At 41.0% G+C, this 17453-nt stretch overlaps 1 protein-coding gene across 4 annotated transcripts in view; it reads left to right on the forward strand.

Moving 5' to 3' along the window:
• The first annotated feature begins 1035 nt into the window (after nucleotides 1–1035).
• The window catches only part of st3gal3b (ST3 beta-galactoside alpha-2,3-sialyltransferase 3b), a 79905-nt gene continuing 63487 nt past the window's right edge, over nucleotides 1036–17453 (forward strand). For 2 of the 4 annotated variants that reach the window (XM_024391917.2, XM_024391919.2), the window contains exon 1: nucleotides 1037–1227. The gene's annotated coding sequence lies outside the window, so the exon portion shown is untranslated. Of the gene's footprint in view, nucleotides 1228–17453 lie in introns of all 4 variants that reach the window. The other 2 variants (XM_042308280.1, XM_024391920.2) reach the window with 2 other exon arrangements.

Here is a 17453-nt window from a genome sequence, read left to right on the forward strand (position 1 = left end):
AGTAGTAGAGGGCATTATCTGCCTGCCACCAGAGAACACTCTCATGAGGCCAGCTCTGATATGTTAACATGTTGTTGGACACAAGTGCCTGCCTATATCCTCTCACTAATCTGGCTGGACCTGATGGAAAACATTGGATGTCCGGATTGTGTTTCTTGATTGATTCAATATTAATAGATCAGTGTGTGATATTACTATACATCATAGGGCAGAGCAGATGCCTTTTTCATCCTGGCCCTGAGCCCAATATAGGATGGGCCTATAAATGTCACATACATCACTTGGCTGCTCAGAGGATAACTGAATTAGGAGTGTAATCCGAGCAGGTGAGAGTATAGATATCCTGAGCGCCAACAATCTGTGCCAGCAGCAACATTTGGTCAAATAGCCTATGCTGTGGCCCCTAGCTACAGTAACGCATAGATCTATGTCCATTGGTATTTCTCTAAAAGGTTTTGACATGAGACTTCAGAAATTCTATCTCAAGAAGAAAATTGTGTGAGCAGGAAGCCACAATGTGAAAGCACAGAGAAATGTGTTTGAATTGACTAGGCCATCTCTCAAATCATAGGCCTACCCTCCCTGTAGTTGAGGGTCAATTTAAAAAGGCAATACATTGCCATATATTTCTAATAGCAAATAATGGTATAACAACTGCCAGAACAGACCTGTTTATAATTGACCATGGCAACAAAATATGTGCATGTCAAGCAAAAGCTATAGATTGTGTAGGCTACAATGCAACAAATACATTAAATCTCTATTGTTGCACGTGAACCATCCAGTTAGATAGCTAAAACGTTGAAAGGACGATGGGGACAATGAAAGGATTTTGATGCTATCATCGGGTACATAAAGGCAAACTGCAAACATTGCACACGCAACAAGCCGAATATAATGTAAAAGCTGACTGGGAGAGTGCCACGTGAAGGTTTGAGCAAATGAAAAGGTGCATTCAAGCATTCAACTCAATTGAAGTACTGGAGATAATCGCAAACGTAACATAACCATGTGACAGACCTACCATTGAGCCAGAGTAGCTTGGAGAGAAGAGGAGGGGTGCGCGCAATATGGGAGGGTGATTCTCGAACATCTTCAGCTAACAGTTCTCATGATGATGGTCGGAAAAGTAGGGGCGATACGGTTGCGACCTTTACGTTTTTTAAACTAGCGCTAGCTACGTCTAGCCTTTTCTACAAGAGGCAGTTCTGAAAAGGGGACGATAAGGTAAACTACCATAAACATTAAAACGAATGTGTTTTTTTTTTTTTAGCCTGCTCTATGTTTTGGGAACGTCCTGTTTTTATACGACGTTGTGGTGAATGTTGTCTGGCTAGCTACGTTGTAACGTCTGCTAGCTAGTTAACGTTATCCAGTTTGTTTTAGACAACCGCTATCTTGCATTGTTTCCAATCCATTCATTGTCGTCTAGCTAGCCAGCTATTTTAAGTAGCTAATCTAGGTAGCTAGCCATGTTTTTGTAAATTACTCAATGGTGTATCGTTTGCAGTCGTCGTTCCTAACCCTTGGTTATGGCGATTGCGATAGCTAGCTAACGTTAAATCTTTAATGCATAGAAACCTCACAAACCCCACGGCAATTTCCAGGTTAGCAAAAGTGCCAATTTAACCTGTTACTGTTAGCTACAGCAACTAGTTATATGAAGTTAGCTATCCACCGTCTTATCTTTGTTGTGGGTTTTGGTGGATACAAACGTTTTTTTAATTGTCTTGACATCTCGGGAAATGTAATTTGTCTAACTAGCTAGCTAAATTTACAATCTGCATTGATGTTTGTATTGCAACACGGGTATAATCTGTATAGCGAAATGGGATTATGGGACCAGCAATACCGTTATTTCCCCTGCGCTAGCAAGGCGAACCAGCCAAAAAACCAGGCAGCTATCGAGTTACATATGGCTCTGACGTTAGACTGGCAGTTACGAACGATAGTAACGATAATCATCTGGTACTTTATCTAGGGTTGGGTGAATATCCTCGCCCTGTAGGTCTCCCTCGTCACCATTGACATTACCCAGTAGCTACTCCCTGTACTAAAGCTGTAATATGTATTTTTTTGGGCGACCCGAACAAACAGATTTGTCATTCTCATACAGTGTGACTATTTTACTCGCATATGCGCCTACATATTTTGATGTGCGACCTGGATTTTTAAAAACATTTTGGAGCACCAGTGGCCTAGAAAACTCTAGTATTCTAGCTTTAATACGCCAAATATTTTTCTCCTAAATGTTGATGCCTACATTCACATGTGCTCCTTGTAAAAAGGGTCAGTTTAGAGCCCTGTAGGCAACAGTATAGATAATAGACTGAGTTGTAGCAGAAGTGTGTGTGTGCCAACTTGATGTAGGAGTTGTGCACAGCCACGCACTCATGGATGAAAGGTGTAGTTGGTCAGCGTGGTAAATGTGTTGTTGCCTACCCTCACTGCTTTGGGGCGGCTAGTAAAGAAGTTTAGGGTCCAGTTGAAGAGGGAGGTGTTCAGTCCCAGGGTCCTGAGCTTAGCGATGAGCTTGGAGGGGTCTATGGTACTCAAGTGCTGAGCTGTAGTCAATGAACAGCATTCTTATGTGACTCACCACCTGGATTCAGTTTTATGTAGCAACATTTGAATTTAATTTATTTTTTATTTTTTATATTGGATAAAAGTAGAGACTCAGCTACAAAATGGTATATCATTCACTACATTTTAGGAAACAATGGGAAAGTAATTAGTCGTTGATCAATTTATAAACTCACTTTTGAGAACTGTCATTTTCAATGTTTTGGTACTACTGTTGGAGAGCCCTTCTTGTCTACACCCATTTAGCATTGTTCACACCCTCTTAAGCCTTGGCCCTAACCACCTCTTTAAGGGTTGATCCAACCGTTCTGCACTAACTTGCCAGCTACTTCCAGACATATAAGAGAGAGAGCACAGCTCACTGAACATTACTCGCCCTATCGCTCTGTGGTTTTGCGTTCAGAGAGCACACTGGACATGGTCCAATAAGTAGCTAACTAACTTGATAACATCGGCTAGCTACTTCCAGACACATAATGAGAGAACACCCCACTCTGACCATTTTACTTGGCCTAGCAGAGCTGGTTAGGCTTTTCTTCATGTTACCCAGAGCGTTGGTGACTAACTGCTGTTGGCAACAATTGAATTATGCTTTATTGCCGACGTTTACTGACACCGGACATATTCAACGGGTGTTGAGCATTAAAAAATGCATCCGTTGTTCTGTGCTCTGGCACACTAAGACGAGTCTTTTGTTAAGAAATGTAGCTAGATAGCTAGCTAGGTAAACAATGACTCACAATGCATGACGTAACGTGAGTTAGTGAGCCAGCCAGCTAACGTTAGCTAGCTAGCTAACAGTACACTTTAACTTGAAATGAAAATACTTTGTCAAAATTAGTGGTGTCTTTTTGTTAAGACATTGAGCTAGCTAGCTAAACAATAGACCATAATCACAACTTATGACGTTACTACCCTGCATGAATCTGCAGGTAGCTAATCCGCCAGGTTCTATGGCTGTAACTAGTCAAGCAAATGTGTCTGAGATACGAAGAATAAGATCATACACATAATGTTAGCTAGCTGACCAAGCTAGCTGACCAAGCTAGCTGACAGTACATTTGAAATTAAACTACTTTCTGTCAAAATTGGAAATGTGTAATATCTGAATCTTACCAGTATACATCATGGTTGCGTCTCCTGTCTGATGCCATGCATGGTTGCCTTCGTTTTACGATGTAATCCAGGCTGGGGTCTTCTCCTTAGCTATCATACTCTAATTCCACTGATTGCAAAACTGGGTCTTCCAGAAAGTGGAGAGCATACACATAATGTTAGCTAGCGAGCCAGCTAGCTAACAGTACACTTTAACTTGACATTAGGTTTATGCAGTTTTACTACACAATACTTTAAAAAAAAAAAGCATGCTATGTGATAGACCAATTCAAACCCATCTCTTGGCATGTCCAGCCCACTCATTATCTCAGCCAATCATGGCTAGCGGGAAGATTGCTCTCTCTTTCTGGGGCTTAGCCAACTGCTCGTAACTTAACAATTTTATTCGTATTTACAGATGGCATACAAATTTGATATTAAGGCACATGAAAGTTCACATGTTAGAGAAGGCATTTCTGCCAAAAAATGCATTTTGGTTAAAAATAATTCAGTTCAAACAGCTCTCCTGTGAAGTCGTGACTTGCCACATACACCTAGTTTCCTTAATTGGGTTACATATAGGTATTTGTTTTGTTCAGAGCCAGGTTTCCCAAAAGCATCTCAAGGCTAAGTTAACCGTTAGAACCTTCATAGGAGCGTCGTAATACTCTGAGCTGTTTCCCAAAACCATAGTTATTAAAATGCACTTGACAATGCTTATAATCTAATGCCTGCATCAGACCATTCGTAGAACAGCTAAGTGTGTTGTTTGATGCGTTTTTGCCCTTACATGTCACTTTATACGCAAGATATCTGCTTAACATAGAATCACAGGGTTTGTCTCACTGTGACCACCAATAACTTCAGAACGAAGTTGACTACAAGTACAAAGTACAATTAATTCAAACAAGCAATGTATACAAATGTAATGGTTGATCAGTTGTCAGTATTGTGAAATATTTCTAATGTTAAGGTAAGATTTTAATTGAGAAAGCTGGTCAGAGAGCATTTGCCTTTCTTTCAATCCCCTCAGTATCGACACATGCTCCAACGATGCCTTAGCTACTGTTGTGAGCCATGACCAGCCTTTCAAAGCATTTCATGGCTATAGATTTGAGTGCTATGGGGCAACAGTCATTTAGGCAGGTTACCTTGGCATTCTTGGGCATGGGGACTATTGGCGGTCTACTTGAAACAAGTTAGTATTACAGACTGGGTCAGGTAGAGGTTGAAAATGTCAAAGACACTTGGAAGATGGTCAGACCTTGCTCTGAGTACGTGTCCTGATATTCTGTGTGGTCCCATGACCTTGGAAATGTTAACCTGTTTTAGAGGTCTTACTAGCATCGGCTACGGGGCAAGTGTGATCACTGTCGTCTGGAACAGCTGGTGCTCTCATACATGGTTCAGTGTTGCTTGCGTCAATGCGAGCATACATTTATAAAGCTGTCTTTCGAAAACTCCTGCTGTACCTAACGTTATTGATACACAGTACCAGTTTGGACACAGCTCCTCATTCAAGGGTTTTTCTTTGTTTTTACATTGTAGAATAATAGTTAAGACATTAAAACATATAGAATCATGTAGTAACCAAACAAAAAGTGTTCGACAAATCAAAATATATTTTATATTAGAGATTCTTCAAAGTTGCCACCTTTTGCCTTGATTACAGCTTTGCACACTCTTGGCATTCTCTCAACCAGGTTCATGGGGAATGCTTTTCCAACAGTCTTGAAGGAGTTCCCACATATACTGAGCACTTGTTGGCTGCTTTTCCTTCACTCTGCGGTTCAACTCATCCCAAACCATATCTATTTGGTTTAGGTCTGGTGATTGTGGAGGCCAGGTCATCTGATGCAGCACTCCATCACTCCCCTTGGTCAAATAGCCTGAAGGTGTGTTTTGGGTCATTGTCCTGTTGGAAAACAAATGATAGTCCCACTAAGCGCAAACCAGATGGGATGGCGTATCGCTGCAGAATGCTGTGGTAACCATGCTGGTTAAGTGTGCCTTGCATTTTAAATACAGTGGAAAGAAAAAGTTTGGAACCCTTTGGAATTACCTGGATTTATGCAGAAATTGGTCATAACATTTGATCTGATCTTCATCGAAGTCACAACAATAGACAAACACAGTCTGCTTAAACTAATAAAACACAAACAATTATACGTTTTCATGTGTTTAACAAAGAAAAATTAAAGGAGAGCCGCACACTCTAGGAGCTCAGATGCAATAATTGAATAACCTAATATCCAACGTTTCAACAGACAACCTGTCTTCATCAGGATATAATGACAAATGCTGCAGGGTGACTAGTTTATATAGTGTCAAAGGACACAAGTGTCTGTAATCATGCCCGGGTGTGGCCTGATTATTGGTTAATTGTCATATTAAAATTGCATACAAAAAAACACTAATGGATAGCATACGATCACAGATACAATTTGGCTACATAAGCCTACAAACATTTACAATGAATAGCAAAATCACAAGAATGGCTTCAGATCAAAGTCTACGTTGAGACTGAAGGGAGCAGGGGTCTTTAAATTAAAGATCCAGACAGCCCCTCGTTTGACCAAATTGTCGAGGTTACCCCCTCCTAGAGAGGGTGACACGTTCGATGCCAATATAACGTAAGGAGGAAATCGAGTGGTTTGCTTCCAAAAAGTGGGCCGCAACTGGGTAAGTTAAGTTTTTGCACCTAATGGTGCTCCGAGATTCATACTTTTAATTCGCATTTTGTTTTACCCACACATTTTTACCACAAGGACAAATTATAAGATAAATAACTGCCTTAGTGGAGCATGTGATAACACCTTTGATTGGCATCTGTTTCCCTGTTTGGGGGAGATTGAAGGATCTACATTTATAAGTGCCATTGCATTGAGCACAGCCATTACACATGTAGTTTCCATCCAGTAGGGGTGCAACTAGATGTTGTGCAGGGATATCTTTGGGTGGTAAATCAGAGTTTACCTCTTGATTACTGTCCCGCAGGAATACGACCAAGGGAGAGTATGGGTAATGTGATTTCGGACCGTCATCGGATCTTATGTGCCAATGTTTGTGAACGATTTCATTAATTTGTTCAGAGCACGTTGAATAGCGGGTAGTTAGAGCGCCAGAATGCTTCATTTTGCGAGACTGACCTTGAAAAAGATCATGTCTTGGTTTGTTTTGAATTTTCTCAATGGCAGTATTAATTTGACCATTTTTGTACCCCTTCTCCCTGAATTTTCTTTGCGTCTCAGACATATTTGGTGTCCTTTAGCAGTGGTTTCTTTGCAGCAATTCAACCAAGAAGGCCTGATTCACACAGTCTCCTCTGAACAGTTGATGTTGAGATGTCTGTTACTTGAACTCTGAAGAATTTATTTGGGCTGCAATCTGAGGTGGAGTTAACTATAATGAACTTATCCTCTGTGGTCCTCATGAGAGCCAGTTTCATCATAGCGCTTGATGGTTTTTGCGACTGCACTTGAAGAAACGTTCAAAGTTCTTAATGTTCCGCATTGACTGACCTTCATGTCTTAAAGTAATGATGGACTGTCGTTTTTTGCTTATTTGAGCTGTTCTTGCCATAATATGGACTTGGTCTTGTACCAAATAGGGGGTGGCAGGGTAGCCTAGTGGTTATAGCGTTGGGCTAGTAACAAAGTTCAAATCCCCAAGCTGACAATCTGTTGTTCTGCCCCTGAACAAGGCAGTTAACCCACTGTTCCTAGGCTTTCATTGAATGTCAGAACTGACTTGCCTAGTTAAATAAAGGTAAATAAAAATAGGGCTCTTCTGTATACCACCCCTACCTTGTCACAACACAACTGATTGGCTCAAACACATAAAGAAGGAAAGAAATTCTACAAATGAACAAGGCACACCTGTTAATTGAAATGCATTCCAGGTGACTACCTCATGAAGCTGGTTGAGAGAATGCTAAGAGTGCGCAATGCTGTCATCAAGGCAGGGTGGCTACTTTAAAGAATCTAAAATATATTTTGGTTCCTACATGATTCTCTATGTGTTAGTTATGTAGAAAATAGTAAAAATCAATCAAACCCCTTGAATGAGTAGGTGTGTCCAAATGTGTGACTGGTACTGTACATGCGAGTTACCATACCCTGTCTCAGGGATGGCTAACTGGAAATTCCTTAGGTAAATCAGCTTTTAGATTTGTGGACCTTGGTGCCTCTAGGGCAATTCAGACGGCTGATTAATTAAGTACCTTTTTTTTCTGAAAAATGTTTATTTTTATGATTTTTGTTTTTAATCGGTTTTGCTTTTTGTGTATTTTTATTACAGGGCTCATCTGTAAAAGAGACCGTGGTCTCCGCATGACTCTCTGTCAAAAGTGTTTGTGTTGAGTAACCTTGATTAGAGAACGCTGATGTGCACACTGGCTGGAATGTTCTGTTTTGACTTGACTGTTTCTGTGAGAAACAACCCAAAGCAGTGTCTGAGTCAGTTTACACCGTTTATTGAACATATGCTATGAGCAAGACCGAGAGACAGTTGAGTTATTAGTTGTTTTTTTAATGATTAGGTGCTGCTATGAATAGTCCTCTCCGATACAATCTTCTAGTCATACCTATAGAATCCGGATACAGTATGCCTTTTTCTTTTAAGCCCTGGAGAATATCTGTTGCTCTTTACATTTTATGCTGCACCGTCTCTGTTCTAGTGGTTGCTGTGAAGAGTTATTCTAATCTTATTTCTACACACATTCTACACTAGCCTCGCCCATAAGAGAATGCTGCCACCACAAAGCTTGAAAATACAGTTGTTTTTTTAAACTTTGTATTGGATTTGACCCAAACCTGTAGTTTTCAATTTTGGCCAAAAAGTTAATTTCTTTGGTGTCTTGCAAGATTACTTAACGGCCTTGTTGCAAACAGAAGAGATGATTTGGAGGGGATTCTTTTAGCACAGGCTTCCTTTTTCTCTTTGTCATACTGGCCATTAATGTGGAGTAAGTTTAATGTTCTTGATTCCAGATGTATTTTAAAGTATTGTGGTGGCAGCATCATGAAATGGGTATGTTTGTCACCGGCAGGGACTGGAGTTTGTCATGATCAAAAGCCCAGGTAAAAAGTTAGAAGAAAATCATTAATGAGCTGAAGGTGAAGAGAGGAGTTGATCCTGATTTGATAACCCTCACAGATATCCTCCAATCACAATGATTTATCCAAGTACTGGGACTCTGTCACTTTTTTTCTCTCCACAGAACACCTTGGTATCCGATTGCTAAGCAACCATTTTGATTGTCCAGATGAAACCAGTTTGTCAAAAGTTGCTAGCTCACATCTAGATTTTCAAACTAAATACATACTGCAATTTCAACCACAAAACCTATTTGCTTAGATTTTAAGCATCAGAATACAACTAGCCTAGCAAACAGCTAAATGTTTTTTATTTTGTTATTCAAATTATGAGGCTCCACATATAGTCATGGAAAATGTTATTTTCAACAACCAATGAGCAACTCATTGTCTCTGGCAATGAGATGGTGTGCCAAGGAGTGGAATGTTAGCTAAAAAGACTGCTACTCAGACTACAGACATTCAATCCCCTTCTGGATCAAGATCCGTATTGCTTTAACTACTGCCAAATATTTCCATAAAGAAACTGATAAAACACACAGGTGCAAAAATCAAGGTGACTTACAAAAATGAGAGAGACCAACAACAAGCAAGGGATTGTGGTGATGTAGTGTCCACAACTTAAGAATATGGTATCTGAAAAGACGTATCCCAAAAGCATGATGGTGGGGACATGCTAACAGAAAGGAGGTGGGTAGCTAGCTAATTGTGTCATTGTGGCAAGTATTTATGCGTACATGCATCTGATCTATTAAGTTTGATTTTTGTTCGATTATCTATTCATTAGGCCAGGGTTCACCAACTGGCTTCTGGGCCAAATCTGGCCTGCCTGCAATATTATTTGGCCCCCCCAAATTAATTATGAAGATAAATATATACAGTTGAAGTCGGACATTTACGTACACTTAGGTTGTCATTAAAACTCTTTTTTTTCCAACCACTCCACAGATTTCTTGTTAACAGACTATTTGAAATGTCATAATAGTGGGGAGAGATTTATTTCAGCTTCAATTTTTTTCATCACATTCCCAGTGGGTCAGAAGTTTACATGCACTCAATTGGTTTTTGGTAGCATTTCCTTTAAATTTCCACAAGCTTCCCACAATAAGTTTGTTGAATTTGGGTGAATTTTGGCCCATTCCTCCTGACAGAGCTGGTGTAACTGAGTTAAGTTTGTCGGCCTCCTTGCTCACACACGCATATTCAGTTCTTCCCACAAATTTTCTATTGGATTGAGGTCAGTGCCTTGTGATGGCCACTCTAATACCTTGACTTTGTTGTCCTTAAGCCATTTTTCCAGAACTTCGGCAGTATGGTTGGGGTCATTGTCCATTTGGAAGACCCACTTGCGACCAAGCTTTAACTTCCTGACAGGTGTCTTGAGATGTTGCTTCAATATATCCACAATTTTCCTACCTCATGATGCCATCTATTTTGTGAAATGCACCAGTCCCTCCTGCAGCAAAGCACCCCCACAACATGATGTTGCCACCCCTGTGCTTCACGGTTGGGATGGTGTTCTCAAGCCTCCCCCGTTTTTCTCCAAACATAACGATGGTCATCATGGCCAAACAGTTTCATTTTTGTTTCATCAGACCAGAGGACATTTCTCCAAAAAGTACGATCTTTGTCCCCATGTGCAGTTGCAAACCGTAGTCTGGCTTTTTTATGGTGGTTTTGGAGCAGTGGCTTCTTTTTTGCTGAGCGGCCTTTCAGGTTATGCCGATAAAGGACTGGTTTTACTGTGGATATAGATACTTTTGTACCTGTTTCCTCCAGCATCTTCAAGGTCCTTTGCTGTTCTAGGATTGATTTGTACTTTTCGCACCAAAGTACGTTCATCTCTAGAAGACAGAACGCGTCTCCTTCCTGAGCGGTATGACGGCTGTTGGGTCCCATGGTTTTTATACTTGCGTACTATTGTTTGTACAGACGAATGTGGTACCTTCAGGCGTTTGGAAATTGCTCCCAGGGATGAACCAGACTTGTGGAGGTCTATAATTCTTTTCTGAGGTCTTGGCTGATTTCTTTAGCTTTTTCCCATGATATCAAGCAAAGAGGCACTGAGTTTGAAGGTAGGCCTTGAAATGCATCCACAGGTACACCTACAATTGACTCAAATTATGTCAATTAGCCTATCGGAAGCTTCTAAAGCCTTGATATCATTTACTTGGAATTTTCCAAGCTGTTTAAAGGCACAGTCAACTTAGTGCATGTAAACTTCTTACCCACTGGAATTGATACAGTGAATTATAAGTGAAACAATCTGTCTGTAAACAATTTTAGGAAAATGACTTGTGTCATGCACAAAGTAGATGTCCTAACCGACTCGCCTAAACTGTAGTTTGTTAACAATACATTTTTGGAGTGGTTGAAAAATGAGTTTTAATGACTCCAACCTAAGTGTGTAAACCTCCGACTTCAAATGTGTGTCTGTGTGACCATTTTGTGGTGCTGAAACGTAATGCTTCAACCGCAGCGCAATCAATAGGTGAACAGTGTCTTGTACTGAAAATATAGCTAAGTTATAGTTAATATAGCAACAGATGGGGGAAAAAACCTATACCAGTCGAGTAATTAATTTCAATAATCTTCATTTTAATTTGACTTTACTAAACAAGGGGGTTTAATTGGAGTCTATTTCTTCCGAGCCTAGGTCTATATAAAATAGCCTACCTCAGCCAGTTAAGTTGTGAGGCTCAACAGCATCTTTCACAATACATTTAAAAAACATTTTTTAGGCCCATTTACAATTGCAACTCAACAAAAATGTAGCATCCTACATAAAACAATCATTAAAAGAAAAAAGCGCTGTGTTGCTCGGGATAGCCTGCTAATTAACGACAGAACAAACAGAAATTACTGTCAGCTTGACACCTAAATATCCCTGGATAACCATTCACAATAATGTTAGTATTTACTAAATATAGGCCACTAAGTGACTTACTCAATGGGAAAAGTTGTCGTGTGAGATGGGTGTGATTTTGATGCGCAGGCAGTCCTCGATTGACTTATGTGAAAGCCGGTTCCTGTCGTGAGTCTATATTGGGTTCATAGAGGGAAATGAGTACTTGCAGGTGTAAGTCGATCCAAACACACAAAATACAAGTTTCTTTATTGTGCTGTATTCCTCTGAGCATGCCACCCACAACGCACACAAGGATTCGGCACTCCTGAGCACGTCCCGGATGTGCTGAAGTGCAAGTAGCTTTCCAGATAAAGTCCAACTCAAGCTTCCTAGTGAAGGCCTCACGTTTTTCCACCATGTCCACGGCTGTTTTCCCTCTTCCATGTCACTGCAGATGTAACCCATTTTAAGTGACAGAATATGTCAGGCCAAAAAGCTGTTTGTGTAGCTTGCAGGTAATGCTTCAATGTTTCTGTGTCAGGCCTCTGTCTGGGGCTGGAAGGCCACTTTGAATCAAATCAAAGTTTATTTGTCACGTGCGTCGAATACAACCGGTGTAGTAGACCTTACGGTGAAATGCTTACTTACAGGCTCTAACCAATGGTACGGTGAAATGCTTACTTACAGGCTCTAACCAATGGTACAGTGAAATGCTTACTTACAGGCTCTAACCAATGGTGCGGTAAAAAAAGGTGTGTGTGTGTGTCGGAAAGTAAAGCAATAAAACAACAGTAAAAAGGCCATTTGAAAAAGAGTAGCAAGGCTATATACAGACACCTGTTAGTCAGGCTTATTGAGGTAGTATGTACATGTAGGTATTGTTAAAGTGACTATGCTATATATATATATATATATATATATATATATATATGATGAACAGAGAGTAGCAGAAGTGTAAAAAGAGGGGTTGGCGGGTGGTGCGACACAATGCAGATAGTCCGGGTAACCATTCGGTTACCTGTTCAGGAGTCTTATGGCTTGGGGGTAAAAACTGTTGAGAAGCCTTTTTGTCCTAGACTTGGCACTCTGGTACCACTTGCCATGCAGTAGTAGAGAGAAGTCTATGGCTGGGGTCTTTGACAATTTTCAGGGCCTTCCTCTGACACCGCCTGGTGTAGAGGTCCTAGATGCCAGGCAGCTTTGCCCCAGTGTTGTACTGGGCCGTACGCACTACCTTCTGAAGTGCCTTGCGGTCGGAGGCTGAGCAATTGCCGTACCAGGCAGTGATGCAACTGGTCAGGATGCTCTCGCTGTTGCAGCTGTAGAACCTTTTGAGAATCTCAGGACACATGCCAAATTGTAAGTTCCATGCTTAGAGTCAAAAAGACTTTGTAAACAGCAACATTTTCATTGAAAATAAGACACACTGGTTTGGTATTGGGAAAAGATGGTAAGATTGATGCATATCTCTCTGTACGTCGTTCCTTGGAACTTCGATTTTCACTATCCACCTTTTTTCTTTTGATACTTTTTGAGAGCGACATTTTTTCTTGCTATCAAGCAAATTATTCTGATCAAATGTTGCCGTAAAAAAGGTGTAGGCTACGTAGACATGTTTTCCCCAACCAATCAACCCACAGAAATAGACTAAATAATATTTGAATATGAGTGTAATCAGATCGAAATTATGTTATTGTCACTGAATTTATTATGTAGCCTACTAATCGAATGTGGTAAACATGTTCAATTTGTAGTTTCGGCCAATTAATTGTGCTAATATTATATACTAATTTATGTTCTGGCCCGTCGACTATTAGCTCAATAAAAATTTATCCCAAGACCAAACCTAGTTGACAAACCCTGCATTAAGCAATCATTGTTTTTTAGCCCTGTTTATTATTAAGATTTAAAATAATTTAAAAGACCATAATTAATGTTTTGTGGAGCTTTTTATTCTAATATATTATCACACCGGTGTGTTGTGTGCACTTCCAGTAATACTGCGTATGGTACATAAACAGTATGACGTATGAAAATCTTCATACCACCTAACCCTGCCATAGTCTTCAGAAAAATAAAACTAGGCTTCGGTTTTCAGCAGGACATTTACTCGCATGCCAAAGACACACCAGAATGACTTTCCAAGAGGTGGTAAGTTTCCAAGGAGGGTTGTGTAGACTTTCACTAGCGACTGTATATTTAGCTCTAAATGACGTGCACATGTTTTATGCTTAATTTCTAGCCTAGGCCTCAGTCTTTCCTTTTACAGACTGGTTCACAGTCCTCATTTCAGGACTAAAGTCTAGGCCAAGACTACACACTGTGGGATGACCAGCTTCTTCATAGGTGTCAATCAGTTGTGCGTGGCAGCAATCATATCTGGTGGTTTTCTGGAGTTTGAGTGTGATTGTGTTGAGTAACTTTGATTAGAGAACGCTGATGTGCCCACTGGATGGAATGTTCTGTTTTGACTCGACTGTTTCTGTGAGAATCAACCCAAAGCGTTGTCTGAGTCAGTTTACACCGTTAATTGAACATATGCTATGAGCAAGACCGAGAGACCAAGTTGTGTTATTGCTTGTTTTTTTATGAAATGGCGTGCTACATGAGAAGCCTAATCCTGCTATGAATAGTCCTCTCCGATAGAATCTTCTAGTCATACCTATAGAATCAGGATACAGTATGCCTTTTCTTTTAAGCCCTGGAGAATATCTGTTGCTCTTTACATTTTATGCTGCACCGTCTCTGTTCTAGTGGTTGCTGTGAAGAGGTAATGTAATTCAGCTCTGTGCACAGTTGCCTCGCTCCACCGGGCTTTTAAAACCATCGTTAGCACATGCCCCCAGCTGTTCGGAAAGAGAAAAAAGACACTGAAATGGAATTTGATTTGAGGTTCAGTTTTACATGTCACATCCCACAAATCCAAGGCATAATGTGTCTCCACGGGGTCTGTGCTAGTATTGCACGGTATACTGAAACTTAAGTACATAAAAAAATATAATAATATTTTCGGCATTAGAATTTTTTACGCTCAGTACTACTGTCAAGTGTGTCTCACGTGACTGAGAGGATCAAGACTATCAATCAGTGCAGCCCCTTTATAGAATGAAGAGCAGAGTGCCCGTGCCACCTATTCATTCATTGCTAGAGCTGTCTGGGCTGCATTGTTAGCGCCCCCACTCATGCTGCACATAAGTTAACCCACTTGAATAACGCAACACGGCATGTTGAAACTGTTCATTACAGTTTGCAAAACAGTGTCCATACAGGCTAGAACACTTTACAAAATAAGTCCTAAAACAAGCTCAACACAATGCATGCACTGTGAATAGACCTAGACTACGTCTTGATTTACCCAGTTTACCAATCAAATAAATTATTACCTTTTATGAAATGAGTATATTTTGCATTGTTTTGCTTTACAAAGTACTAGGGTAGTGAATTAAGTTGAAAGTTATACTTTGTTTTTAACCAAAGTCAAATTGATCGTATAATTGATTAATGCATATATGGCTGTCTCTAAATAATAGACAAAGTCTGTTAAAAGTAATGGTATTGAGCTCAAAAGATTGCCAATGATTGAACAGGGCCTGGTTTCCGAAAAGCATCTATTGGCTAATTTCGTTAGAACCATTGAGCTCGGACTCCCGAGATTAATCGTTAGAACCGGTCCCAGAGCAGTTGCTGAGTTTCTGTCTGGATCAAGTGCCATTCTGTGACTTGACCTAATATGCATTATTTCTTTGTTTGTGGAATCGTGATACTAGGCCAGGTACCGGTATCGAAGTTAAAATTCTGGTATCGTGACACTATTCTGTGCACAATAATAGTCAATGAAGATGTTTGGGATTTAATGGTGTGACAAAATTGCTTTTGGTGTTGGGTTACATTTTTTTTTTTTTACGGTAGACATCCGGGCCGGGGTGATTTGTAAACTGCACAGAAGAGCTAAATGAATGCGATTAAGAGATGGGTTCATATCCCAGATATGACCACCATCTCTTCACTCATCAGTGCTGCATTCAGATCTCAGGGCACGAGTGAGTGGGCATAGTGCCTCTTCCTTTGTCAAGGTGTAAACAATGTGGGAACGAGATCTCAACCGTTTATGAGTTTTCAATACTGATTTATTGGAGGACCAAAAAAGGCGATACCGATATTAATCGGCCAATCTTTTAAAAAGTGTGTGTGTGTGTGATGATGCCAATTACAACAATACTGAATGAACAAGGAACCCTTTCATTTTAACTTAATACATAATCTATTTAGTCTCAAATAAATAATGAAACATGTTCAATTTTGTTTAAATAATGCAAAAACAGTGTTGGTGAAAGTGCAATATGTGCCATGTAAAAAAGCTAACGTTTAAGTTCCTTGCTCGGAACATGAGAACATATGAAAGCTGGGGGTTCCTTTTTACATGAGACTTCAATATTCCAAGGTAAGAGCTTTTGGGTTGTCGTTAATCATCAAATGTATTTATATAGCTGATATCAGCTGATATCTCAAAAGTGCTGTACGGAAACCCAGCCTAAAACTCCAAACAGCAAGCAATGCAGGTGTTGAAGCACGTTGGCTAGGAAAAACTCCCTAGAAAGGCCAAAACCTAGGAAGAAACCTAGAGAGGAATCAGGCTATGAGGGGTGGCCAGTCCTCTTCTGGCTGTGCCGGGTGAAGATTATAACAGAACATGGCCAAGATGTTCAAATGTTCATAAATGACCAGCATGGTCAAATAATAGGTCTGGGACAGGTAGCACATCCGGTGAACAGGTCAGGATTCCATAGCCGCAGGCAGAACAGTTGAAACTGGAGCAGCAGCACGGCCTGGTGGACTGGGGACAGCAAGGAGTCATCATGCCAGGTAGTTCTGAGGCATGGTCCTAGGGCTCAGGTCCTCAGAGAGAGAGAGAGAGAAAGAAAGAGAATTAGAGAGAGCATACCTAAATTCACACAGGACACCGGATAAGACAGGAGAAGTACTCCAGATATAATAAACTGACCCTAGCCCCCCGACACAAACTACTGCAGCATAAATACTGGAGGCTGAGACAGGAGGGGTCAGGAGACACTGTGGCCCCATCCGATGATACCCTCGGACAGGGCCAAACAGGAAGGATATAATCCCACCCACTTTGCCAAAGCACAGCCCCCACACCACTAGAGGGATATCTTCAGAGCTTCCTGAGACAAGGCCGAGTATAGCCCACAAAGATCTCAGCCACGGCACAACCCAAGGGGGGGCGCCAACCCAGACAGGAAGATCACATCAGTGACTCAACCCACTCAAGTGACGCACCCCTCCTAGGGACGGCATGAAAGAGCACCAGTATGCCAGTGACTCAGCCCCTGTAGTAGGGTTAGAGCCAGAGAATCCCAGTGGAAAGAGGGGAACCGGCCAGGAAGAGACAGCAAGGGCGGTTCGTTGCTCCAGTGCCTTTCCATTCACCTTCACACTCCTGGGCCAGACTACACTCAATCATATGACCCACTGAAGAGATGAGTCTTCAGTAAAGACTTAAAGGTTGAGACCGAGTTTGCGTCTCTCACATGGGTAGGCAGACCATTCCATAAAAATGGAGCTATATAGGAGAAAGCCCTGCCTCCAGCTGTTTGCTTAGCAATTCTAGGGACAATTAGGAGGCCTGCGTCTTGTGACCGTAGCGTACGTGTAGGTATGTACGGCAGGACCAAATCAGAGAGATGGGTGGGGGCAAGCCCATGTAATGCTTTGTAGGTTAGCAGTAAAACCTTGAAATCAGCCCTTGCCTTGACAGGAAGCCAGTGTAGGGAGGCTAGCACTGGAGTAATATGATCAAATTTTTTGGTTCT

The sequence above is a fragment of the Oncorhynchus tshawytscha genome, linkage group LG28 (genome assembly GCF_018296145.1).
Source record: "Oncorhynchus tshawytscha isolate Ot180627B linkage group LG28, Otsh_v2.0, whole genome shotgun sequence".
In the NCBI taxonomy this organism is placed as follows: Eukaryota; Metazoa; Chordata; class Actinopteri; order Salmoniformes; family Salmonidae; genus Oncorhynchus; species Oncorhynchus tshawytscha.